This window comes from Haemaphysalis longicornis, unplaced genomic scaffold (genome assembly GCF_048455015.1).
Source record: "Haemaphysalis longicornis isolate Haplotype H1 unplaced genomic scaffold, Haemaphysalis longicornis Haplotype H1 scaffold_4, whole genome shotgun sequence".
In the NCBI taxonomy this organism is placed as follows: domain Eukaryota; kingdom Metazoa; phylum Arthropoda; class Arachnida; order Ixodida; family Ixodidae; genus Haemaphysalis; species Haemaphysalis longicornis.
This window is the reverse complement of record NW_027526361.1, coordinates 30,312,114-30,337,722: the sequence shown is the minus strand read 5'-3', so window position 1 is coordinate 30,337,722 and position 25,609 is coordinate 30,312,114. Positions and strand designations below refer to the sequence as shown.

The 25,609-nt window shown below is 48.5% G+C and overlaps 1 protein-coding gene across 7 annotated transcripts in view; it reads left to right on the top strand.

Moving 5' to 3' along the window:
- The window catches only part of Gluclalpha (glycine receptor alpha 1), a 364,471-nt gene that overhangs the window by 63,749 nt on the left and 275,113 nt on the right, over positions 1 to 25,609 (top strand). For all 7 annotated transcript variants that reach the window (XM_077706301.1, XM_077706300.1, XM_077706299.1 and 4 more), the window contains exon 2: positions 22,094 to 22,253. The gene's annotated coding sequence lies outside the window, so the exon portion shown is untranslated. The remainder of the gene's footprint in view (positions 1 to 22,093; positions 22,254 to 25,609) is intronic.

Genomic DNA, 25,609 nt, shown 5'->3' with positions numbered 1-25,609 from the left:
GAACGCGGCCGTTGTCTCGGGAGCATTCCGTAGCGGGATAAAACACGAGGAAAAGGTGCTTGCGGGCATGCGCAGGCCCATGCAGAAATGCGAAGAGTGCCCCTGGTTTACTGGTTTTATTTCGGCACCCGCAGCGCCGACTTTCGCACTGATAATACTCTCGCTGAGGGGCGCAGCAGTTCCTGGAATATCAGGGCACACTGCATTCAACAGAACGCCCTGGGGCGTTATAGAGTAGGCACTCAGCGCGTTAAAACGGGCAATAATGCATTCGCATTCTTAACTCATGAGAAGTGCTGAGGTGCCTTCAGATCTTTCCATCTGGTGCACGCGTTATTTTATCGACCGTACGGTCCACGTTCTAGATCATTTTTGTTGTCCGTTATTGTGATTTTTTTCGCTTCATTCAAGACTCTCAAAAATCATGTATTTTGCAACGCCATTCGAAACGCCAGCTAGCCCAGGCTTTTAATGCTTCCGAAAGACTCATTCAGTTCGTGCCTCGTGTTGTGTGGGGCATGGGGCTAAAATATTCAAAGCCTCTTCTATTGAATGGCCGTAAAACTCTCATACCACATGACCAATGACGGAGGTGGATGTCCTAACTTCCAGAGTAATGGAAGTTGCTTTATAGAAATCCAACTGCTGGAATCAGATGGTAGCTAAGCTTTTTAATGACCGATGATGTCATCTTTAATTGCCTACCGATTTGAATAGCCGATCTTCTGCAGAAATTTGTCCTACATAACTTCCTTTGGCTCTTTATCGCAATATGTCCTACATAAACACAGTGAATTCGCATAACTTCAGAAAAACAAACTGCGCACCGCGCTTGGCAATACCTGACTGACCCGGGTGGTTCCTGCATTATGCGACTCCATTCTCATAGCTCAGATTCTGCGGGAACTATAACTGAGCCACCAAATTTTGGCGGCGTAGACTTGCAGGTACCAGCACCAATGTGCCTTTAACTAATTTCAAATTCTTTATATTTTTGGAGTTATGCTTAGAGCGAGAATGAAAACAAAAGTTTGGAGAGTGTTCCCCTCGGTCGTAGGATCGAAGATCTCTCAGCGACTGGCGCTAGAACCCGTCCATTCCACTGACATGTCCTGCCATCATACGGATTTCGGAGAACTGTGTTGACCAGCGTTCTGTATAAGTCCTTGCTCCTATTAGCTCCCTGTCGTTGCTTTTGAGCGACAAAGAAATAAAGAATCACTTGTTCGGCTTCCGCTCAAAAATAGCACGCGACCGTACAAAGCGCGCAAGCACGTCTTTAGGTCCGTAGTCCCCCGTCTCGCACACCGACATAACAGGCTCGTCGATTTGTGAAAAGTGCGCGTTTGTTGCGGAAATGAAAGAGGCGGGTTAGTGGGGCAGTGGTAAATCACACGGCTCAGAATGACACCTTTCACATTTACTTGAAGGGAAACGACGCTGGCAGGACGTCACTTCTGTGCAGGGCTTATAGCGACGTCGGACAGCGCTGCACACACAACCTATGTCATTTCATGCGACTCCCAATCGTACACGGACTTACATAGCTGCAGAGCAGCACCTGCCCGCAGTGGTGTGTTAGTCAACGCTTTCCTGGGGATTTTTAACGCCAAGCTTTAGTGTCCTCACTGATGTCGTTGTACGCCAATATGCCCTGCAGGAAAGCCAACTTTCTCTGACGATGATGATGAATGATCGTGGGTGAAGTGAAAGGAAACAACGCTTCACGTGGCTGGAATCGAACCTCGGTCCCTCGCGTTATGAAGCAGGCGTCTATCCGATCGCTCCGTTTCGAGATGGTCGAAGCGGGCGCCAAGCAGCAGGTACCTACCTATTCGCGCCCCACACGCCGAACCCAAACGTTAGGCCTGCGGAGTGCACACCCGAGAGTTGCTGTGGGTATTCTAGAAAAGCGGTACGTACCGCCAGAGTAGCACATACTCGCGTGTGGGAGTGGCCAACCAAAGAATTCATCGCGAGAAAGCTTCGCGTTCAACCATCGTCGTCGTTAAACGGAGGGGTAAGGTATCTTTCTGTTTCGTGCGTGCCCCAAAACTCCCACAGTGTGACCAACAATTGCACTGAGCGCGTTTACTCGCTGATGCTGGCGTCAGAGACCAATTCTTCCCACTGTGCGGATATCTGGGGTGGAAATAGTGCCCGTGATGAAATGCTAATCTTCATAGTGTGCGTCACCCCCGAAAATCCAAAGCAGACATCGACTGAGACAAAATGGAGACACAACCGCGAATATTGTTGGTGGCTTTAATGTTGACATTTCAGAACTCGACAAAGGAAGACTACCCCCTGTTTTTTTTTTTTTTTGGCTTAGAAAGCCTTGGACTCGTATCACGACCGCCTACTTCGATTTAGTCTTGGCAAAAAAACAATTGTCACTACCATCGCTCTAAACCAATGAAGCATTGCATGTCAACATCAGAAGGTTTATTTCTTCTGAAACAACTCAGCTTAACATTCGCGTCCTTAGGGTCGGGATGGCGCCCATTTTTCCCATTAGTATAACCTCGTTTAGAACTGCAAAATTGGGTGAAGATTATACCTTTCCGTCTGTTTCGTATCACACACATCAATTTTAGGTGTATTCTTCATTTTTTACCTGTTTCAAACCGCAAGTTTACCTGTATGCCCTGCTGCTGCAAAAAAGCTGACGTCTTCTCGTTGTTCTTGTTCGTTGTTTTTCTTTCCAGGGAAGGGAAGGGAAAGAGGAAGGGTGCTTTCATCCTTCTCCTACAAATTCATCTTATACTCAACCCCGTTACAGGTTTTCGTGCTGTGTCGAAGTGAATACGTTAGCAGAATAGAAATCGTCTCATGTGCTACAGACACAGATTCACTGGTTAAATAGATAAGAAGAGAGAAAACCCATGTTGAGCAGGAGGTCTCTAAGAAGTCATTCCACGCCAAACCTCCCAGACAATTTGCTCGACCATCTTTGATTGCACCATAAAAAGTAATGGTCGAGAGAGCGAGAATGCTCTTTAATGTGAACTGGTGAGGTCAGCCTTGCTAGGGACAAGGCTTGCTACACCAGATGGGGGGTGACTACGTTGATGAGTGGTGCATATCAGACATCAGGGTTACAGCAGGAAGAAGGCAAACATGAAGCGTTAAAAAAAAGAAAAGAAAAGGACAAAAAAAAAAACAAGAGATTGCTGCCAACAGAGTCCGGACAAAAAAAATACAATTGAAAAGAAAATCGTTAATGGAAACGCTGAAACAAAATGAAAAGTAAACGACGGGAAAAAAAGTAACAACACCAACCCAAGAAGAATAAATAGATGAACGCCACAGTGCGAAAGAGAAGATATCGTGACACACTTGCTCTGTCTCTGATCTAGAGAGATTTGTCCAGTTCAGTCTCTCGTAGGAACTGGAGCAGAACTTTTGTACCTAAGGTACTGTCAGCACTATTGGCCCAGGGCCCCAAAAAAAAGTTATGGTCGATCCCTTCCCCACACTATTCGTTCTCGTAGCTTATTTTCGGTGGGAAAAAAATTCTGTCTCTTACAGAAATTTGAAAATCCGCGCAGTGGCGACAACCTGCGTTGCGAAAAACTTTCACAAAAATCAAATAATATACGGAACGGGTATTAGGGTAACAGACTGAATACCAAGAGGTGGGCCTAGAAGAAGGGAAAGGACACTAACCTGATGGAGAGATGAAATAGGGAAATTGGGGGGCAAATTGGGGACTCGAGCAGCGCAGGACAGGAGCCGTTGGAGGTCAGTGGGAGAGGCTTTCGTCCTGCAGTGGACCTGACTAGGCTGATAATATGATGATTACAGAAAAAGGAGCACGCTTCCTTGCTACAATGCATTGACAGTTGCTAGTATGTTTGAAAATGGGCTTTGCGATGAAGCAAAGCGGCCTTTCTGAGCGATTTTCACACGTTTTTCACAGCTGTTACAACCTTTCTAGAGACAATGCACCCATATACTTTGTTTATATTTCTGACCGTAATTGCGGAAGAAAAATATGATAGCCGAGAAGCGCGTTTAAAACATGAACATTGAAAAAATTGCAAAATTTCTCATGTTCAAAGTTGCAAACTTGCTCATATGCTTATCGCGCTGTGGCCGATCTATATAAAAATACATGCTTAGGCTCATTTTAAAGGGTGTACAAAGGAAATTTATTTCAGAAAGTTTTTTTTTTTTTTTTTTTGAATACTTCTTGCTTAGGCGAGAAATGTTTTTTATTGAACGCCCACCATGGCCTCAGACAGCGGGCCATAAGTCCACTTCACTGCAACTACGTTTCACGCGCGGCAGCGGAGTGGTGCGGCTGCAGTGCAGGTCGATATGCTGCATGTTTTGTTGGTTTATAACGATGCTGCCGGCTTGGCAAAAGTGATTTCACCTGCCTCTTCAGGCCTTCCACTGGGCCGCAGACGAAAGGTGTTGTTTATCTTTTGTAGTTCTTTCACTTAGTTATTTTTATTACGAGCGTATGGATAGCTTGTTTGGGGCACACTAATTTTGCAAACCAGCTATGACTGCTTCACGCTTCGGAGCGACAGGCGCGCGAAGCTATGCGGATTAGAAGCAAGGACGGGGTTCTTGGCGCACCTCCAAGGAAAGCATGATGGCCCATCAGCGAAGAAGCGAAATCTCCGATAAGAACATTTAATAAGGAAGATTCTGTTTCGTACTATCTGCCCGGACGAAAAGACTAATACGCGGTCGCCAAAAGCGATTGCTCAAGCTAGATCTGAGAGAACTAACTGTATGAGGAGTGAAAAAAAAAGGACGCCATCCCGCCCTGCGAAAGTGGATGTCCAGCTAAGCTGTTGTAAACCACTACACATTATGAAATGTTCCTAGTTGTCTCGGCGGGCTTTCACCTTGCACTCGGCTTCTCTGACGGCAAATGCTGGGTCCTAACGCATGCGCTCGGCGTCTTGGGCGAGAAATGTTGGGTCCTGCCTAGCCTGGCGCATTCGCTAGCCCTCGAATGACGTCAATCCCCCTCCCTTTTCGAGAGCAGCTGCAAACCTAATCTTTACCAGAACAAATCACCCTTATCACCCATCACGAAATTTTGATGCTGTGTTGTGGGTTTTTTTGCACGCATACTGAGCTCTACGCTGCAAGCCTGATTAGCCTGACGTATGCGCTGGGTGTTTTCGGAGAGAACTGCTGAGAGTTGCCTGGGTTTTTTGTTTACGACACAAAATTTTGCGACCAATGAGATGCTAACAGCTTCGCTGTAAAACGTGTCCTCTAAAGTGCGGATTCACTTCGTTCGCAGCTTTGCGCCCGCCACACCGCGTTTTGCCCGGTGTAAGTGGTACCCACACAGCTTGCGTGTGCATGGCGCATCAAAACTCCAAACTCATGCTTCTTGCCGCAGGCTCCAGGCAAACTACAGAAGAAAAGAAAAAAGGTGCCTTTCTGAGCTATTTCCTAAGGAGAGCGCACTGGACATGGGCAAAGCTGAGGACTTCCATGTTGAACACTGGATCGCAGGTGTTCGGGGCAGACAAGAGAAAATAATTTTAAGTTGTGCCTAATTTTCGGAGCTTTTAGACACTGTTGAAGAAATCAAGATGCACCTCTTTATAAGCAAACAGAAAGAAAAGTATTTCCGGAAGCTGAAAAGCATACTAAAAGATGAGGAGACGATTCTTTCTTTAGACTTCGCAGAGAATTATAGCCTTCTCGAGGAAAATGCTCCAAGTAAATGCAAAAGCCACGATACGCCCTTTCGTTACGTACCATCGTTCAGAAGAGACTGAGGACCTCTGTGTGAAATCGCTGGCCGTCATTTTGGACTGTCTTCAAGTGTCTTGACTACACGACAGCGGCCGTGGCTACATTTCAAGCTGAGGCGTTAAATTTTATTAAACACGAATTACCTGCTGTCCAAAAAATTCACTTTTTTTTCGATGGGTCATCGTCACAGTACAAGAACAGAAAAAAACTCTAAATTTGTGCTACCATGAAAATGCCTTCAATTTATCGGCTAGCTCAGTTGAACTTCTTTCAACGTCATATGGACAGAGCGCTTGCGACGGGATTGGTGGCAGCGTTAAGCGATTGGCAGTAAGGGCCAGTCTTCAGAGACCTTATCACGGACAAATACTATTCCCCGCCAGCTTTTAACATGGGCCGAAAAGAGCATTAAATGTATATCCCTGCTCTGGGTGCCAGAAGAAACGGTCGAGGAAAAAGGAGCGTCTCTCAAGGAGGTTTGAGTCGACAATTCCTTGGAAAGGTGCATGCACCTTTCACCACATTGTACCATCATCGCTAACAACTGTCAATGATGGGCTCACGTGTTACTCCTCCATCCAGACTTTCCAAGCGGCGAATAACCCATGTCGGTAACAACAATGAAAATTGCTGTCTCTAAAATGCACCAAGGCCGGACTGGCAGCCCTCTCTTGCTACATATGTACCACCTGCATGAACGCCGCGTTGGGGAATTTAGTTATGAACTATCCGCCGATGACGCCCTTCCGAAATCCAGCACCAGCCTGCCGCACTCCTTTAAAACAGCTGGCCGCGTGGAAGCTGAAAACGCGCGTGACCAGCGCTTCCGACGCACTTCTCCGCTGCCGCGCAGGTACTGTCGTTGCAGTGAACGGGAATGAAGGCCCGCCGTCGGAGGCTGTGATGGGCGCTAAATATACAAATTGTTAGGGGCGACGCCCCTCAGAAGCTCGGGCTGTCGGCGTCTCATGTCGTCGTATTCTCGTGTGGTCACGGTACTAAAACACCTGGGCACTCGTTTTCCAAGGCCTCGTGCTACAACATAACGCGTACTAAATGTGTATAATGAATAAAACGTACCGATTCAAAGTAAAGTAACATGGTTTAAAGATTTATGTAACGCTCCGTGTCCGGTTCAGTAATCGTCAAAAGCAAGCAGAGGCAGTCTGTAGATGGGCTATATTTTGAGCTACACTCAAATAATTACCGGTTCTTGACGCTAGGCCTGATCGGGGGTGGCCGGTAGAAGCAAGAAAAGGCATACGTACCTGGTGCCTGGACCTTGTTGATAACCGAGGACGAGCCTACACTTTCTTGTGGGCCATGTAGCAAAATAAGGCAGCAGCGAGTGAGCGTATGGGGCCCAACGCGTGAAGTGTCGCAGTTCCGCTGATCAAGACGCCGTGACTGCAGCCACGGAAGGACACGTCATCCGTTAGCGCCCTCTTGGTTTCGCCGTGACTGCAACGGGGCGGCCCTGCGTTATACGTTGGGGTAGCCCCTCCCTCCTGGACGCCGTCTACCTTGTGACCACTGGACCACCATTTTGGACATTAAGGACACGTCATCATGGCCTCTTGGGAGGTTGTTCAGCCACAGCCCAAGGCCCATGTTTTCTACTTTACAACCCCGAAGGAGTTCACCGTGGATGACCTGGTGAATGTCCTCGAGGGAATCGTAGGTCGTTCTGGCCTGGACACCCTGCATGATACATAACCAGAGTGGATTCAAGTTCTGCGCGGTGGCGGCTACGGCTGCTGCTGCTCGCAAGATCGCTGAGAAAGGAGCCGTGGTTGTGAACCGCGTTTTGTGTCCTGTGGCCTGCATGGGCCCGCAGGTCGTCTACGTGACAGTGTACCGTCTGAACCCCGTTGTGAGTAACGCGGAGCTTGCGGCAGCACTGAGACCGTATGGGAAGGTCCTCAACGTTAGCCAGCCGGCGTGGAGGAGTCTTCAGCATATCAAGACCGGAATGCGACTCGTGAAGATGAATATGGCCAAGGCCGTTCCCACCTTCATGAAGAATCGAGGGTTCAAGGCCCAGTTCGAATACAAGGGTGTGCGGAAGGTATGCGCCCGCTGCGGCCAGACCGATCACCAAGTTAACGCCTGCAAGACCTCCTGGGGCGGCCGCTGCTCTGCGTAGGGCCACGACGAAGTCGACTGTAACGCCCAGTGTCGTCGCTGCAAGGGCAACCATGCGACCGCCGACTGTGTGCGGCCCCGCTCCTATGCGGACGCTGCGGGCAATTTTGCTGACACACCCCGCGCGCCTCCAAGTCAGCAGGCTCTCGAGTGTACAAGCGACTTTCCCGAGCTACCCCGGGCCTCCTTGAGCCCGCCTGCCGAGGCGTCAAGTGAAGGTGCTGCTCTGGGCGTCGCCCCGACGACTGACGAATCGCCAAGCGACAGCCAAGAGATGGAACTCGAGAGCTGCCTGTCACCTTCGGAGGAAGAGAGTGCACCTGCGGAAGAAGCTACTTCATCGTCCTCTACCGATACTTCCCACTTCACGAGCCCCAGCTCTGCCGAGTGCAGTGACCTCGCGGTGCAGCCTCAACACGAGCCAGGGCGTGCACTGGAAAAAAATTACACCATCTTCCCGTGGAGAACCATGAGGAGGATGCGAAGCATCATGGGGGTTCCGGATAGGTTCCATTGTGTTGCCGTTATGTTGTTTCATTTATCGGAGCACGAATGGGAACGTAGTGTAAACCCCCATGTAGAGACAGAGAAATGTATAGAAATGTAGGGAAATGTAGAGACAGCGAAGAGACCGACACCCGCGTTACCTGATCGAACACGTCCTGGTGCTCGTCTTTCTTTATTGCGTGCTCACGTTCCTACCCCGCTGCCCGCCCTCTTCGTCCTCTTCTCTGGTTGATCTGCAAGGCGCGTGGCGCTTCCCGCCACAGCTTTCCCACGGGAAATTCAACATCCTCCTCTAATGTTTTCAGTTCGTCGTTTGCGTTGACGTTCAGCTTCGCGTGCCTTCGTTGTATTAGTAGATTCTGGACGTAGTTTGAATGAGTGAAGGACATAAGGTGCGTTCGTAGCACATGCTCCCGTCTTGGTTTGTAGCGCAGTGGGAAGAGCGCTACGTACCACCCGTTGCGGCCAGAGAGTCGTGGGTTCAAAACCGGGCGCCACCTAACTATTTCTTTTATTTATAGCGGACTGCGCTGACGTCAGGCCAAACGCTGACGGGGCTGAAGAGACGCGCATGCGCAGTAGAGTGCGGACGGCGGACAACAAGAAAGGGAGGAAGGGAGGGACACAGTCCCGAGCATGAGATGCTTCGCATCAAAAACATTGCTCTCCCTGGTTCCTCGAGCGGCTCGCAATGCCGCCGGAAGGAGCGCAGCAAACCCGGCACGAGCATTAAGGCAGCGGTTTCTAATCTCACCTCGAAGTTGCCTGTAGCTGACCACAGTACGTCCAGTACCAGTGCTGCTCCGGCACCCACGGTGAAGTACCTCTGTACGATGAGTCCAGTCATCAAGGTCACCGATTTCTGCTGGGTTCCCCATCTCTCCTGGAGCGGCTCGAAGCGTGCACCAAGCAAAGTCAGCCTTCTTCGGCGGACTCAGGTGATGCGGGAGGCACTGGAGGGTCTCCCACCGCTGGCCCCTCCCTCGTTGTGACCGGCCCTCACCTCGCCAACCCGATCAACCAGGTTTACGACTTTCTTCCTCCCCGACCCTCTGCACCGGATCACCTAGATGCGTCCAAGCGGGCGTTGCCGTCGTCGTCAGTGGACACCGATGATGCTGACGACAAGAAAATGTGCGTCGAAGTCGACGTGCCGTCCGACGATAGTGAGTTTTGAGGATGGGAGGGTTAACGTGGTTTGTGCACTTATCACCTTTATGCTGCTGCGTTTTCTTACTTTGAACCTTCAGGGCTTTCGGGGAGGTGGTGCACTATGCTCGGGCGCAACACGTTGACCGTCTCTTTTTGCAGGAGTACAATTTTTGTACTCCACGCGACGTTCTTTTGTTTCGCGAGAGCTTTTGTGTGCAAGCCTTTTAGATGCGACACATCTCTTTCCCCCGCCTTGTCCCTCCGGCATAGTCCGGTGGCGTCCGCATCCCTCCCCCATTCTCTTCGCCGCGCCAGCTGCGCGCTAGCGCCACTCTCACCGCAGCGCCATCTGTGTGTTAGCGCTCGGCTGCGCTCGCTCCGTCGCCGTGCCAGCTGTGCGTGGGTGCGGGTTAACACATGCGCATGCGCTGCTCTGCTCTCTCTCATTCCCTCACCGTACATATAAACGCGTAACTGCGCCGCTCCGCTCAGTCGTTCCGCCGGCGCTACTCCGATGACATCCTCCGGTGACCGCCGATGATTTGAAATGGAGACTAACAGGCCTGATATCGCGATGGTCGGCGCAACCGTAACAAGCACCGGCCACCCCGATAAAAATTTACACCATCTTCCCGCGAGGGGAACCATGGGGTAGATGCGACGCATCGGGGGTGAACATGCTGCGTAAATAGGACACACAACAACACCAATCCACACGCTAGCATAAGGGAAACGCAACGGCAACCCCCGATGCGTCGCATCTACCCCATGGTTTCCCTCGCGGGAAGATGGTGTAAATTTTTTACCCTGTCAGACAGGATGGCTTCGGGCGTAGGCGTCGTATTTCTGCGCGAGAGCTTGCGCCGCAAGGCTCATTGTACCTTTCGGATCGGAGGGCGCGTGCTTGCTGTCGATTTTTTCTTGCTCGCTCGTCGCGTGCGAGCTGTTGTGTATGCACCTGCGCAGCACTCTGACTCGTCGTCCTTTTACGCATCCCTCGACGCGTTTATGCTGGAACCTTACCCAACATTTTTGGTGGGTCATTTAATTGTGTGACCGACCCTCAGCACGATGTGCGGGGACATGGGCGAGGTCGGCCCTATAGCGGTGCACGGGCGTTGAAGGACCTGATCGGTCAGTTCCATCTTTCCGACGCGTGGGTGCAGCTCCACGGCGACACGTTTGTCGCCACTTGGGAGAGGGCTCAATCGGGCAGTCGGCTAGATAAGTTCTATTTTCCACCTGAGCTGAGCTGCTGCGTGGAATGCTGTGACGTCCTCTCCTTCTTCTCGGCTGGAGTTCGTCGCATGTCCGACCACCGGCCTGTGTTAGCAACGCTTAACCTTGGCAACTGTACGTCCCGCCACCAGATGTGGCGGATGGACGAGCGTCTGCTAACTGGCAGGGACAGTTCGGCAGCACTTGCTGCTTCGTTGACTGCCCTGTGCGAGTTCAGTTCTCTCCCTTGGGATGAGTTGAAGGACCACTGGCGCGTGCGTTTAGTTAAGGAGGGCCGTGCGCGCAAGGTGCGCATCACGGCCGCACTTAACGACACGTTGTGGAGACTTCGCACCGTACAGAGAGGGGGCACCTTAACCTTCGCCATGCGGGATTATGTCAACCTGCTGAAAATACGCTACGAGTCCCTCTTACGACAGTCATCCCAAGTGGCGAGCCGTGCGCAGACTTTGGGCAGGCCTGTCTCGGACCCCTCCGTACTCCGGCATATTAGAGCTGGCTCGCTTGACGAGGTTGGGTTAGCCACAGTCCCAAAAGTTACACTCGCTGATGGGTCGGTTAGCACAAGGGCTGAAGATTTGAAGCCGAGGTATTCGTGGGACATTTCGGCACCCTTTTCTCGACCGAGAGCATGTCTTGGGATGCAAAGGAATTGGAGGGCAAGATTAGAGCATTTTGTGGGGTGCTGCGATGCGTGCCAGCTATAGATCACCTGTTGCTGAGTGCCTCTGCGAATGCAGACGAGCTGAGTGAATGTGTTAAAACGTTGAACGGTGCGTCGGCGCCTGGGCCTGATGTTATGTATCCCTGTTGTATTTTATAAGAAGTTTTTTATGGTCATTCGGAGTGCACTCCTCGACATGGTGAACGGCTTTCTTCAGCGGGGACGAGCCTCCCAGGCGGGAATTGCACTGCGCTTGCGTTGACCCGTGCCACTACCTCAAACTAGGGCAGATGATGCAGTCAGATTGCTTAAATCTGGATCAACACAAGAGAGTGCGCCACCCCCTCAATTATCATTTGATTCCTCCTCTCACCTGCGCTTCTCTGGCGCCCAATCAGGGCGCGCCGTGTAGCGACAGGGAGACTTACAATATTGTAATAAACTGATACACCAGGTTCCACGTTAGTGGAGATGGCCTGGGATTTTTTTTTTCCCCGAATAAAAACAATTCGCCCAATTTGCATGGCAAACTCACCATTCGTCGTCGAAAATGGCTGCAAAATAGCGAAAAACGAAAGAACCACGAGTCGTGCATCCGCGATAGCACATGTCATCCTGAGGGCATTTGCATTCCGTTCCAACCGTGTTCCCATAGCCGCCGCAAATCGAAAAGAAAAGTATTTTCTCGCTTAAAACAAAAAGTACTCCGAATAAACTTTCTTAAATGATTCCCTCTGTACACCCCTCCAAGTGAGCCTAAGCATGTGTTTTTACATGAAACACCACACACCGCGATAAGCTTCGGAACATGGACAATTTCGCAAACTTTTCAAAGTGCATGTCTTTACCGCGCTGAAACTTTCTGGCTCCCATTTTCTGGCTCCCATACTTTTCTTCCGCACTTACCGTCAACAATATAAAAAATGTATGCAGCCGCATTGTCTCCACAAACGATATAATAGCTGTATCAAATGTGTGAAAACCACTCAAAAACGGGGCTTTGCGTCACCGCAAAGCCCATTATCAAATACACTAGCAACTGTAAATGCATTGTAGCGAGAAAGTGCGCTTCTTTTTCTGTCACCTTGAATTATTTCCCTGTGCTGCGTACGTCACTTTATTTTTGCGAATTTTTTTCGCAACGTAGGTTTTCGTCACCGCTGCGATTTTCAAGTTGCTGTAAAAGAGAGAAAAAATAATTTTCGTCGAAAATCGGCTACGAGAACGAATAGTGTAGGGAAGGGATAAACCGTGAATTTTTATAGAGTAATCGGAGATGTTCGAGCGAACTCTCAGGGACATTTGGAGTGGAATGACCCTAAGGCAAGTGGGAGCTGGGGCTGCCGAACAAAGGGGGTGTTTGGAGCGTGGGATATCTTTGGGATCATTGTAATCTCAGACATCAGCCCCTTGGGAAGGCGGGATAAGTGTGGCAAGCTCAGGGTGAGGCTAAGCAAGCAGAGCCACTGCTGTATACAGATCGCGGAAAACCGCTTTGATTACAGTCGCGTGCACTGGTAAACACCAGGGGAGAGGGGGGGGGGTGCGTCTCTGGTACATTTGTACCGATGTTTTATAGGTGGAATTTGGAGGAGTAACTTACTGATTGTATGTTGCGTAGAGGTTATGTCACTGCAAATTAGCTTGCGAAGTGTCGTAGCAGCGCGAGAATTTTCGCCGTCGTCGTCTCATGTCTCGTCAGTTCATTTTACAGAAGAAACATGTCTTCGGAGTTGAGGCCTTAGATACACGAGTTCTGTTTGACGACGTGCACAAGCACACTTTTCGCCGAAACAATTTCGCAACGGCGAACTCGCACAATATGGTAGATGTAGATATATTGTTGAAACTTTAGATGAAGGGGAAGATGAAGCTGGCATCGAGCTCACCAGACGCGTATGCAAAGAAGACGAAGACGACCAGGCTCGGCGACAATATGGGCGCCTTATAGACGGTTCTCTGTAAATAGTGTATCCAAGACGACGGCCTCCTCCCTTGCCTCCCTGGACGTTCTTCCACATGCATATATATAAACCGGTACATAACACATCCATGCACATGCACAGTCATGAACAAATGAAACGCGAACACGAAAATATGAATCAGGACACACAAATGGCGGTAGTTCTTTCCATGGAAGTCAGAATGAGGCGTGGCTTAATTACAAAACCAAACTTGGGAAATGTGGCTTTCCAATTAGCACCATTGTTAGACCTCAACCAACAGTATTTTTTTCAATTTCGCGTGTTCTGGTTCATTTTTTTCTGTTCGTATCTCATTCCTTCATGACTGTACATACACATACACGTATAAGAACCCCACGAATGTAAACCTCTCTCCCCAGGCTGAGATTCAATTGTAGAGCGCTTACGTTCGGACCAATTATTTAGACAACTAATTTTTGTAAGGCTTTAGGGTGTAAACACCTGCATTATTTTTAAAACAATTAAAATTGGAAGGAAACAAACTAATAAACGTATGGGAGAATAGTACACTGTTTATGACACATTCTAGGCCTTACAATTACTAAAATTTGCGTATCAAATCATGAATTCAGGACTGTTGACCAAGCTAATGTCCATCGTGTCGCTGAATAGCGAGCTATCTGGCAACAAAATTGATACATGAACAACGTAGGAATGAAAAAAAAAAAGAAACTTTGAAACTTTTCTCTTTGTCGAAGAGAGTGACCGGCCAGAGGTGATTGATGTGCGCCTTGGGAGTACGCGTATGCTAGATCCCAATGAGAAAGAAAGGACAGAGTTCGAAAGTGGCGATATGCTGCTCCTTTACAATGTTTCATGTCACTAGTCTTCCGTCACAGGGACTTGTGCGCTTTTCTCTAAACGCGCAATGCTGGAAATAAAAATGAGCAGTGGCTTAGCTCGGCTTTGCTAGGATACACGGAGGGCGAGCTAAGGTTCAGCTGGTTATTCTTAGGTTTCCTGGTCGTCTAGGATTAGCTGATTGTCATGCTTACTGCTGCTAAAATGGTTTCCAATACAATCCAATTTAATTCAATCCAATACAATCCAATTTAATCCAATCCAATCCAATCCAGTCGCGGCGGCGGCGTCGGCTCCGGCGCGCCAGCTGTGAGCCGTGAGACGCCACTGCTCCTCGCGCATGCGCAGCACTGCTGTCCAGGAGCCATGCGAAACTGCTCCACTTCGGCCAGTGTAGCTCACGCTACAAAACTATAAATGATTATAGTGAAAGCAATGCATGCCCCAAGTCGCATCACTCGGAACTCAAGATTCGTACTCTTCGGGAAAGTTGAAGGGAATTACGGTGAAATACTGGGCTTTGCAACAGGCTGAGAAAAGCCTTATGACAACTGCAAAAGCAGGCGGCGTGTTTGTACCTTCTCAGTTTACTTCGTGATTTCATTTTCATGCCAGCTTATCTTCCCCTGGAACTCTAACGGACAAAAGCAAAAACAGCCATAGGCTTATATGCTCAACTGAAGTTTTATAAATCCGAGATGCCACCCCTGTAAAGGTTGCCGCCACGTTAGGATGCAGAATCTTCTCAATTTCGGCAAAAGAGTAGCGCCATTTGACCTCTTTTCCTGTGATGATGTTTCGGTGAGCATCCCCGAGGACGTCTTTATGGCAGTGCAAGGGGAGAAAAATACAGTAGTAAAATTTCTTCAGAAGTATGAATAATGTGACGCTTATAATTTGTTCTAAGTGGGTGCACTAGAGCAGAAGTGACATACCTTTACGTGGTCATACACTGCTGATATATCTGATAAACCTTGAGGGAGGCAAACAAGCATCGTTTTCAAATTGCGATTAACACACTTTGGCTCTCGAATGCGAATTCTGCAACGGATCGGCATTTTACACCCCGTAGTTACATTTGGACTATCTGTGTCGCCACAGTAGCGTATTGCTGGGGAATGGTCACCGCATGAAGACCTCTAACGCATGCCTAAATGTGCGAATCCCGCAGCTACTGTTACCGAAATAATGTTGGAAGCCATACAAGGGGCAACTGTTTTAGGTAAATACTTAAAACGTAAAACATCCCCTTCCAACAAACGTACGGTTCTCTGATTCGTGCCATTGTTTTCCGCTGGCTCTATTTTTTCCGCTGACAGTACGTCTGATCGTTTCAAGGGCAGGCGCGTATATACAGGAATTGCCAATAATAAACAGCCCGTAGGTGACTATGGGAATTCGTCAGTCAGTTGGGTTTTGTCTCCCGCCTCGTGTCGTGTCGTGCTTTGGGCAGACCCTCTAACCATTGATTTTCATAGTAATATATACTAGAGGGAAATCTGGCGCCACTGTCTAGGCGAGCAGCGCTTCAGCGAGCGTTCTGTCATGTACCAAGCAGGCACGTTCCACTTGTCCTTGGCATGGCTCATAAACACGCTCGAAAGTTGCCTCTGGCCGCCAAAAAGCAACAATATTACTGTAGACGATTAATAAAATTTGTTTTATTATTATAAAATATAAGCCCCAAAAAGATTTATTTGTCAGGGATTATTTGGAAGCTTCATGCAAGATGAACAAGGCAAAGATGTTACCACTTTTGTTGGTTTTGGCTGCAAGACAAAAACAAAGTCTTGTGGCTAACCAAGCGAAGTAACCCATGAACGCGGCTAGCTGCAATGGCGGCGCCCACGACAACCGCGACTGCAGCGCCACATTTCTCTCTAGTATAAATTAGCATGAAGCTCTATGCCTCTAACACTGGAGAGACGCCATCGAGCTTGTAATGGCTTCTAGGTATCAACAAGTGTAAATTATTCCTTAACTTGGTGCTCCCTTCTTCCAGCTACTTTTGACGACATTTGTACTGTAAAAAAAACTCAATTAACTTGAATTCCACTGTGGTTGGCACCAAAACTAGCGTCGGCACAAGCCTGTAGACTGTAATCCCATGTTTATTAGTTTTCGAAGAGCTAATAAGTAACGCAGCACTTAATATGAGAAACTCAAATGTAAGAAAAAAAAACCATTAAGTCTGCAATAACCGTAGTATAGCGATTCCTGTCTCCGACAGTACGTGAGGACACTCGAACTGCTTAGCGCATGCAGCTTTTTTATACGTTGATTCTTCTCATTTTAGTTACGCTTGCATGTGAATGTATGAGCGATATATTCACCCGGAAAAAGCGCTACATTGCTTCCCGTATAGTACGCATCTGCACATAGCCGAAATGCAAGTGGACGAACGAAAAGAACAATGAGAAATATCAACCGGGCCTGGGCTCTAAGCGTATTCCCAGGGAGAGCTTAATAAACCGGTGTGGTACGTGCCTCTCCTTGTCGGCCTGATCTCGTTGTTATATTGTTGCTGTGCTAGGATAAACGCGTTAAATGGTGTTATCGTAAGTACTGTCCAAGTAAACGATTTCGTGCGAAAAACATCAGCCCCTGAAGAAATGGGGTCAAGAGGGTTCTAAATGGAAGCATTAGGTAGACAGTGCTCCCCGCTGCTTGAACGCTTTACAAGTCAGCGGATCACAGCATCCATTACAATTATCGCACTAAGCTTCGGTGCACTTCGCGCGTGTCACGTACTAACAGTAAATCGTATGAAGTAAAAAAATCGCGTCCATTGTCGCTGGTCATGCAGAGCCTGCAGCGAGGACAAAACTTTCGAACTCGTTTCTGGGAGCATATAGAGATAGACGTTAAGACTTTATCCTCTGAACATGTTTTTCACCGCACCAAACATGAAACTATAGCAGGGCATTTTAAGGGGCTCTTATTCTGCTGTACCTTATATTTCCTTTGAGCCTTTCAGGGGGCATTTTTAGCACGGTTATCAGCTTTGACCTGCGTTCATTAGGGAAATAAGCGAAGTTTAATTTTTTATATCGTGTATTTGGAGACTTCTTAAGCATTTGATCACAATTCTTAACTAAACTTATGTACAGGCGTGACGTTTGTAACGAAGAAACCAACCTGTTTGGACTAACCCGGATCTCGACGTTTATGACCCGCCTAAAACTCCGCGCTTAACTTCGGTGCGCCAACATTTATATCTGAAATTCGGTGTGATGTGAACGCAAAAGCACTTATGCAACGCTTCTGTCGAAAAGGAACTCAGCCGACCGCAGATGTTTAAATGTTCGTCCAACCCTTAGTAAAAAATGGTGACGTCTGCGGGGTAAACATGCGTCCAGTAGACAAACAAGTGATCAACAATGTTAAGCGGACATCCCCAATCAAGGCGTCTATGTACCCGCCGCGGTGGCTCAGTGACTAAGGCGTTGTGCTGCTGAGCCCAAGGATGCTAGTTCGATTCGAGGCCGCGGCGGCCGCTTTTCTGATGGAGGCGAAAAGCGAAAACGCCCATGTGTACGAGATTTCGGCGCCAGTTAAAGATCCCCAGGTGGTCAAAATTAATCCGCAGCCCTCCACTACGGCGCGCCTCATAACCTGCGTTGTGTCGGCGCGTTAAACCCTACAATCAATCAATCAATCAATCAATCAATCAATCAATCAATCAATCAATCAATCAATCAATCAATCAATCAATCAATCAATCAATCAATCAATCAATCAATCAATCAAGGCGTCTATGTGGCGTATACCAACGTTTTCGGAGCCCAAGTTGACACTTCAAAAAAAAAATTAAATGCTACCATATAAGGCGGGACTCGATAACAATGTAATTAATTTTTATTTTTATTTTTTTTGAAGGTGTTCAAGTGGCTTCTATCAACCACGCATAAACGGAAGGACCTTTGTATCAGCACGAGCTTTCCTCAGATTTTTTCGGCAGTGGTCTGATTTGACGTGTACAACACTGCCACACCGCCCGGTGCTTCCAAGTAGTAGTAGTAGTGGTAACTTTATTTGAGCTCGAGGCGTTTTCAGACGCCAGACGGAGCGGTTCCCAGGTCGCGGGAACCGTATTGGGCCAGCAGCTCCTGGCCCCTGGCCGTCAGCGCGAGCTGGGTCGGCAGGGCGGGGCTGGACCGCAAGGTCTCCCGTCGCTCGTGGAGTGGGGTAGGGGGGGTGGAGGGAGGGTGGGGGGGGGGGGGGGGTATAGGGGCTTTGAGTTCAGTGCACTCCGCCAGTATGTGTGCGAGCGTGCCGCTGTTTGTTATACAGAATGGGCAGCGGTCCCCCTCGTGTTCAGGGTAAAATGTATGCAACAGGACGGGGTGGGCTAGTGACCCCGCCTGGATGCGCCTGAGTATTGTTTATTGCTCCCTGGTCAGGGTGCGGTGTGGCTCGGGGAGGGTACGCCGCTCGTCTTTGTATTCGAACTCCGGCACTCACATATAAAGAAATTACGAACGGTGCTTCCAAAAGCACCTTCAAGGCAAGTGGCGCTTGTTATGATCACAGAGACGGACGCGGGAAAGAAACGTACTCTTTCACGAGAAGACGTCTTCTCGGGAAAGCGTACATTTGTTTTTTCCGTGTCCGTCTCTGTGATCCTAAAAAGCGCAACTTGCCTTCAAGGCCATGTTACATCAACTAGCCCGACATCAAGCTTTACTGAACCTCAGTTCAACAGCGGTCTGTGGCTGGCGCCGGCTGCAATTGAATTTCCTCAGAAGACTGGCCTGGCACATCACAGTAAACAACATCTGAAGGATTCGTCTCCACCGCATTAGCCGCAATAGATAGGGAGGACTTAAACCAGTGGCACGGGGAATTTCGTTGTTCCGGGGCTTGTCGCTGTAGCGGAGCGTGAACAGATAGGCGCTCTTTCGTGGTTCGTTCACGACGAGCAAAACAAACACTTAGGTCGAGGTGTGCGCCTCGCGGGAAATAATTTCTTCAGCAGTAGGAGAAAAAGCCCAGTCGAACACACCAAGCCATATCTGGCCTTCATTTCTCCAAGAATGCAATCCAGATTTCTCTTCGCGCTCGCTTTCAGAACAGTTCTCTTCGACGCACACGATTGGCAGGTGCCACAGAGGCGTCATCACTTGGTAATGAGTGGCGAATCTTGCAAGTGTCTTTCTCAAAAAAGTTAAGGGGTTATCTGAGATGGTTCATTTTGCCCACCCCATAATTCCCCGTGCTACGCCACTGTAGTGAGGAAGACGTCTTTCAAAGCCATTCCAGGGAGGAAAGTGTCAAAGACATTATAGAAACAACAAAAGTTTTTCTTCGGTTTTAGTTTTCATCTGCTTGGGAAGCGTATTAAAATGCTGCGCAATATTTAGAGGGAGACTCAGCGCAAAGCAGACGAGGACGACGGAAGACGAGGCAGGCGCTACTAACAACTAACACTTGTTAGTGGCGCCTGTTTCGTCTGCCACCGCCCTCGTCTTCTTTGCGCTGAGCCTCCCATTAAGTATGTATTAATTAGCCCAACAGCACGTTTTAATGAGCTACGCAATATGTCCGGTTTAGGGGCATTCATTTGGTAATTTTGGTAATGTTAATTTTCGTTGCTTGCGCACCGAATGTCAGAGGTTACGAACATTTATTTGCAAATCTGCATACACCTGCTTAGAGTGATGAGCAAAAGTTCACGAACCAGAGGTTTTCTCTTGACCGTCGCAGCCAAAAAACCATGGCTTTTGTGCAAGTGGCGGTTAAGCTATTAATGCATTCTAGAAACGCGATCGTGCGTTGGCAGGCTGCCGTTTGTACGAAAAATTAATGGTCCTAGGTCCGCAAACTTTCCGAACACCGTTTAACATTTTCCTAATGGTAGCAGTGGTAATAGTGGCATGATTGTTTATGTATGTATGTATGTGCGTATATACGTACGTATGCATGTATGCATGTATGCACGTACACATGTACACATGCAAGCATGCAAGCACGCAAGAGAGCATGTCCGCATGCACGCACGCACGCACGCATGCACGCACGCACGCACGCATGCACGCACGCATGTACGCACGTACGCTAGACCCATTGTGGCATACTTTAATCCACTGTGTGAATCATATTTGAGTATTTCAGTATTTGGGCAGAGTGCGCATGTACCACAGGACATTTAGTATCACTTTCTACAAGACAATTACGCTAAGAAGCAGATGTTGCTGCCTTGCGCCCGTATTGCAGCCATTTGCAAATCAAATAAATGCGATATACTCTCAGCCTTAAACAAAAACTTGTCATTTGTTGTTCAATAAACTCAAGACGCAGAAACTTCGAGAGTATCGCCATAAGCAAATCTAGAAATTTCTATGGTAAAAACACACTTTGAAAAGAAAATCCAAACAGCGCAACTTATACTCCCCACAACACTCATTTGCAAAAGAACCTTCCAATTCAGAAAACATCTTCTAGCAATACAAATGGTTTATTGATTCGCTGGAGGCAATGGTGAGCAAATAGTTACGAAAGATGGAGGATATAAGCTTCGTACAAGACCGCATGATGGTGCGTCTATAGGTTTTTCGAGGCGTACGTTTCAACACAAAAGAAGAGTTTTTTTTTTGTTTCGGCATTAGCACAGCATACAATGTTGTTTTTTGTGTGTAGATGTTTCTTCTTCGCCTAAACACTACTGTTCAAGGCAGCAGCTTGAGCTTTTTCGTGGTGTACTTAAGAACCGAGGTTCCTCATTTGGGAAAACGCTTCAGGTATCCGTAAAGGAAACAAAAAATGTGCGGTAAACAACGCTCTGATGGTTGTTGGACTATGTCTGAGTCATGTTTGTTTTGTAATCCTACACTACTGTAAAAGCTGTCGGCATCATTGTGATCATTTTAGTATTCACAAGAAATAAACTCCCGCGGAAAGCTTTCGAAAAAAAGAAAAAGACGCCTCTGCGGGTATATGCTTCACTCTGGGTATTTAACACTGCGTGAGTAGTGTTGGGTGTTGCGGGAAGCGAGAAATACCTGGAGAAGCGTTGTCCAAAATACAACAGCGTGCACTTGCTAACACCGCCCTACAATCAATCAATCAATCAATCAATCAATCAATCAATCAATCAATCAATCAATCAATCAATCAATCAATCAATCAATCAATCAATCAATCAATCAATCAATCACTTGCTACCACCGTTGTTACGGCTACCATCACGAAGCCCTAACGCCAAGCGTAACGCCATGCCGTCATATACCTGCGTACTAACAACGTTTAAAACAATGTCGAACTCATTATATGTTAGGCTGCAGGTGTCTGACATGCGACGTCAAACTCATTGCGCGTCAAATTCTTGGTACCTGTGAACGCCTTCAACAGTAAAGCTTTGCGTTCGGCATAACGTCTCACTCGCACCATCTGTTTCTGACGCGAGCACTAAACTAAAAATACCGAGGTAGGTAAAGGCTTGGTGGGGAAGCGTGCTCACTGCATTGATAAATCTGCAGCGGTAAGGGCCAATTCCCTTAAGTTTTCCTGCTTATGAGCTCCTTCATTATAATAATTTTAAGACTCGAACGCTTGGGCTTGCACGAAACAAAGAAGAAACCCAAGGTGCAAGCTGGATTGAGCGAGCGCCGTAAAAAAATCCTTTTTGCAAATTATAGCCTCTTGAGAGCTAATCAGCGAAATGACTTTCGCCGCTTTGCACGGCGCCATAATGTGACGAACGTCACCTGAATTATCTTCATACGTGTTAACCTGAATTTTATCCAGGAAAAAAAAAAACAGCGAGTATGAGTGCCATCCTTGTGAAGTGCCGTTGTAAACACGGTGGCCGGGATGAGGAGGCCTGGGTGATGAGTTTTGCTCGCCCTTTGCATTTTGCTCGCAGGAGGGTGGCACAGGCGTCGGAGGGAGGAGGAGCTCCCCCTGGGAGGAGGCTGCTCCGGCGGGCGGGAGCCCGCTCCGCACTCTGGCCCACATGCGTCGTCGCTGACCAGCGTCCGGCGTGGCGCGCTTCGCACGACACCGCGCCGGCCCGCTTCCACTCGGTGCGTACGACCCGCGAACACCACCCGCCTCCTCTGCCGCGGTCTGCTGTAAAAAGTGGTTGCCGAATCCCATAAGAAGATGCTAAACATCCGCAAAAAAGAAGAGAAAAATTTCTCGGGTACTTAAGGGCAAACTCCACTTAAATTTTACCTTGGCCAAATTTGATTTAAATCTACGGTATGTACCACCAAACCAACGGGCACAAGACTGCTAGCCTTGTTAAATGCGTTGTTAATTAGTTAGAAACGTTTAAATTAGATCCGTCACAGGCGACGCTGCATCTGCAGGCGGATCGCACAAACAGGGGTCAAGCGGAAGTACATTGAAGCCGGACGGGTGCTTTTTCCTCCGGCCAGCCAGGAAAACCAATCGAGCTCTGCTGGGCGCACTTCTCGTATGGCTGCTGCGAGGGCGAAGTGTTGCGCGCAGGTTTGCTCTAGCCAAGGTCACTCGCTCGCCGGTTGGGACGTCACTTCAGCCTGGTCGTAATGGCCGCTCTCTCCTCAATTTCGGTTTCAAAATCTCCAATTTTTGATGGCCGTTCGCGCCGTGGGTACACGTAATTCAGCTGTCATACTTTGTATCTTTCCGTCTTTTTGGGCAAACTATACGGAAATAACGCTTTCAAGGGATTGAAATTTTGAGTTAAGTTGGCTTTTAAATTGCCTAACATGCTTATAAAGCAAAAGCCCAGTGATTATCATACACTTTTAACAGCCGAGCGGAAGCAAGAACGCCCGTGTGTACGAGATTTCGGCGCACGGTACCCCAGGTGATGAAAATTAACCCGGAGCCCTCCACTACGGCGCGCCTCATCGCCTGCGTTGCGTCGGCGCCTTAAACCCTACAATCAATCAATAACTGACAAGCGAGCCCTTTTGGGATTCGGCTGAAGGTCATGCTTCACGCATGGGTAGGAGCAGGTGCCCAGATCCGCCAGTGGCCTCGCAGAAACCTGTTCTCAGGCCCCCCTATAGAGGGCGCAGTGTCATCGCAAGGGCGGGTTCCTTCCCCTCCCTCCCAGTAGGGGAGGGAGCTTCCCGCCGCTGCTGTTTAGCTGCCGATTCCTTTGCGCAGACCATAGAATTTGCACAGCGACAGCGCTGCCTTTCTCGGGTGAGCGCCCATTGACGTTCGGGCTGACACAAGAGAACCACAGCTCCGCTATTTCAGCAGATTTCACACCGGGTAGGACTGCGTTTAGTTTTTTTTTTTTTTTTTTGTACTGTACATCGTGTTTGCGTCTTTTTCTTCGCTTTTGTTTGTTCGTCCCTTGGCGCGAATGACTTCGTCAGGCAGACTTGTCGCACCTAACGCGACTGCTTCTCCAGAATGCGAAATCGCCGTGGCTGGCGTGCACGTATTCTACTCACGTTCCTCCACGTTCACATGTCAGGCAGCGTGCAGCCGACTATACCGCAGATGGAGGGATAGGAAATACAATCCATGAAATTCCCATCGTCAATTCTCCCATTACACAGCGGCATGAACGACCAGCGCCGCAACGCGTAGGAAGCAGATCGAAGCCATTCGAAAGCGTTAAGGTGAATCGCAAAGAAAAAGATCTCCAGCAACGAGATTGCAAACCCTTGGACAACACGAAGCGAAACACGGCCTCCTGGATTTCAGCATGACATTCATGCTTTTGCATTCACAACCCATAAGAAGTGCTTAGTTGCTCTCGGATTTTTTCACTACAACATTAAAACAGCCGGCACGGTCGCGTGCCGAACTCGCGAGCTCGTGATCAGAAGCCCGTCACGTTATCCACTCAATCATCGCAGCGGGTTGGAAGGTTTCTTCTATTCGCAGTAGGTTTTGTGCTTCAACAAAATGAAACAATGATGAAATGGAAGACTAAGTATTAATCAGTATTCCTTTCGCCAACTGGGGTTTCGTCCAGATGCGGAAATAATGAAGTGGCTGTGGCTTGCCAGCGAGCGTTGGTTATTTGGCAGGTTGGGTATAACTCAAGAAATACTGCTTTGTTGCAAGATTTATGGCGCATGCGGAGAGAGCAGTGTGTGTGTGTGTGGGGGGGGGGGGGGGGAGGGTAGATCAAGCGCAAAAAACTTCTCCTACACAGCACTGGTACACTTCTACTGGGCATACGCGCACATCTCTGGCAGAGCCGTGGTATAACCTCATGCAGGCGACAACAAAAATGCTCGTCTGCGTGCGAGATTGCAGCGCCCCTAATTACGTCACGTGGCTTAGATAGATACCCAACCGTCCACTATTAGGCGTGCCTCACAGCTGAAGTACGCATCACTGCATCCACAGTTTGAGCACTATTATACCGATTTCTTTTATTCCACGTTAACAGTAGCCGTTAGCATGATTGAATAAATACATCAGCTGATACTCTACTCTTCTTTTTTACAACTTCTCTCCCCTCTTTCTCTTCACATTGGTTAGATTGGCGTCTGCCAAACGACGTAACACATTCAGGGACGGGAGTGGCAAGCGCTCGGGTTTGAAACGTTACAATTGGTTTACGTGCTGACTGTATCTTCCGGTCACTGTTTGCGGACTATTTCTGCCCTTTAAAAAGTAACCGCAGACTTTCGTCGAGTACAGCATTGTGCTGTGCCGTTTTTGTGGAATTGAAATAAAAGAGGTAAAGAGGACCCACAGCAATGAAGTCGCCAGAACGTTTGAGTTATTCTGTCTCGTTTATCATTATTTTTATTGGAGTCGAGACACGGTGGAGGCGGTGTTCAGTATAAACCTGGCTTGCAGGACACCCAAAATGCACTAAGACTAAACTGAAGAAGTGGAAGGGAGCGTGTCGTCGGCCCGCCCGGCTCTTAGGGCGGCGCTTTTACCGACGCACTTTCGGCGACCTTTACTTCGATGGTGGGGGGCGTCCGCCGCACACAAGAAAAAAAGAAGTCGCATTACACGGAGGAAGTAAGAAGAAAAGGAAATTAGAATGCTCCGCAGAAGTTCGGATGCGCTGCTACAAAAGTAGACACGCCAGAATCTAAAAAAAAAAAAAAAAGAATCAGCAGTGAAGAGGAAGGGGGCCACGAAAGACGCCCGGCACTCTTTCACGGTGGGCTTCCGTGCCTGATGTGCGTTTGGCGGTGAAGACCGGTGCGAGGAAAAAGATAAGAACAAAGGCAGTTCCGTTTCTTCGCCGTTTACCTTTTCGTTCTTCCTTCTCTTAGCAGCGGTCCTTTTGTGTACCTTTCCCTCAAGGCTGCCGCTTTTTCTTTTTTTTGTTTTCAGACCACGTGATTTTATCGAGGCTGTTTTCTAGACCTGTTACTGTTATTGCGCCATGTCAAAGATGGGTCTAGAAAGCACGGCGCACGTGGGCACGTTGGAGGCGGCGAGTCGAAATCGATGG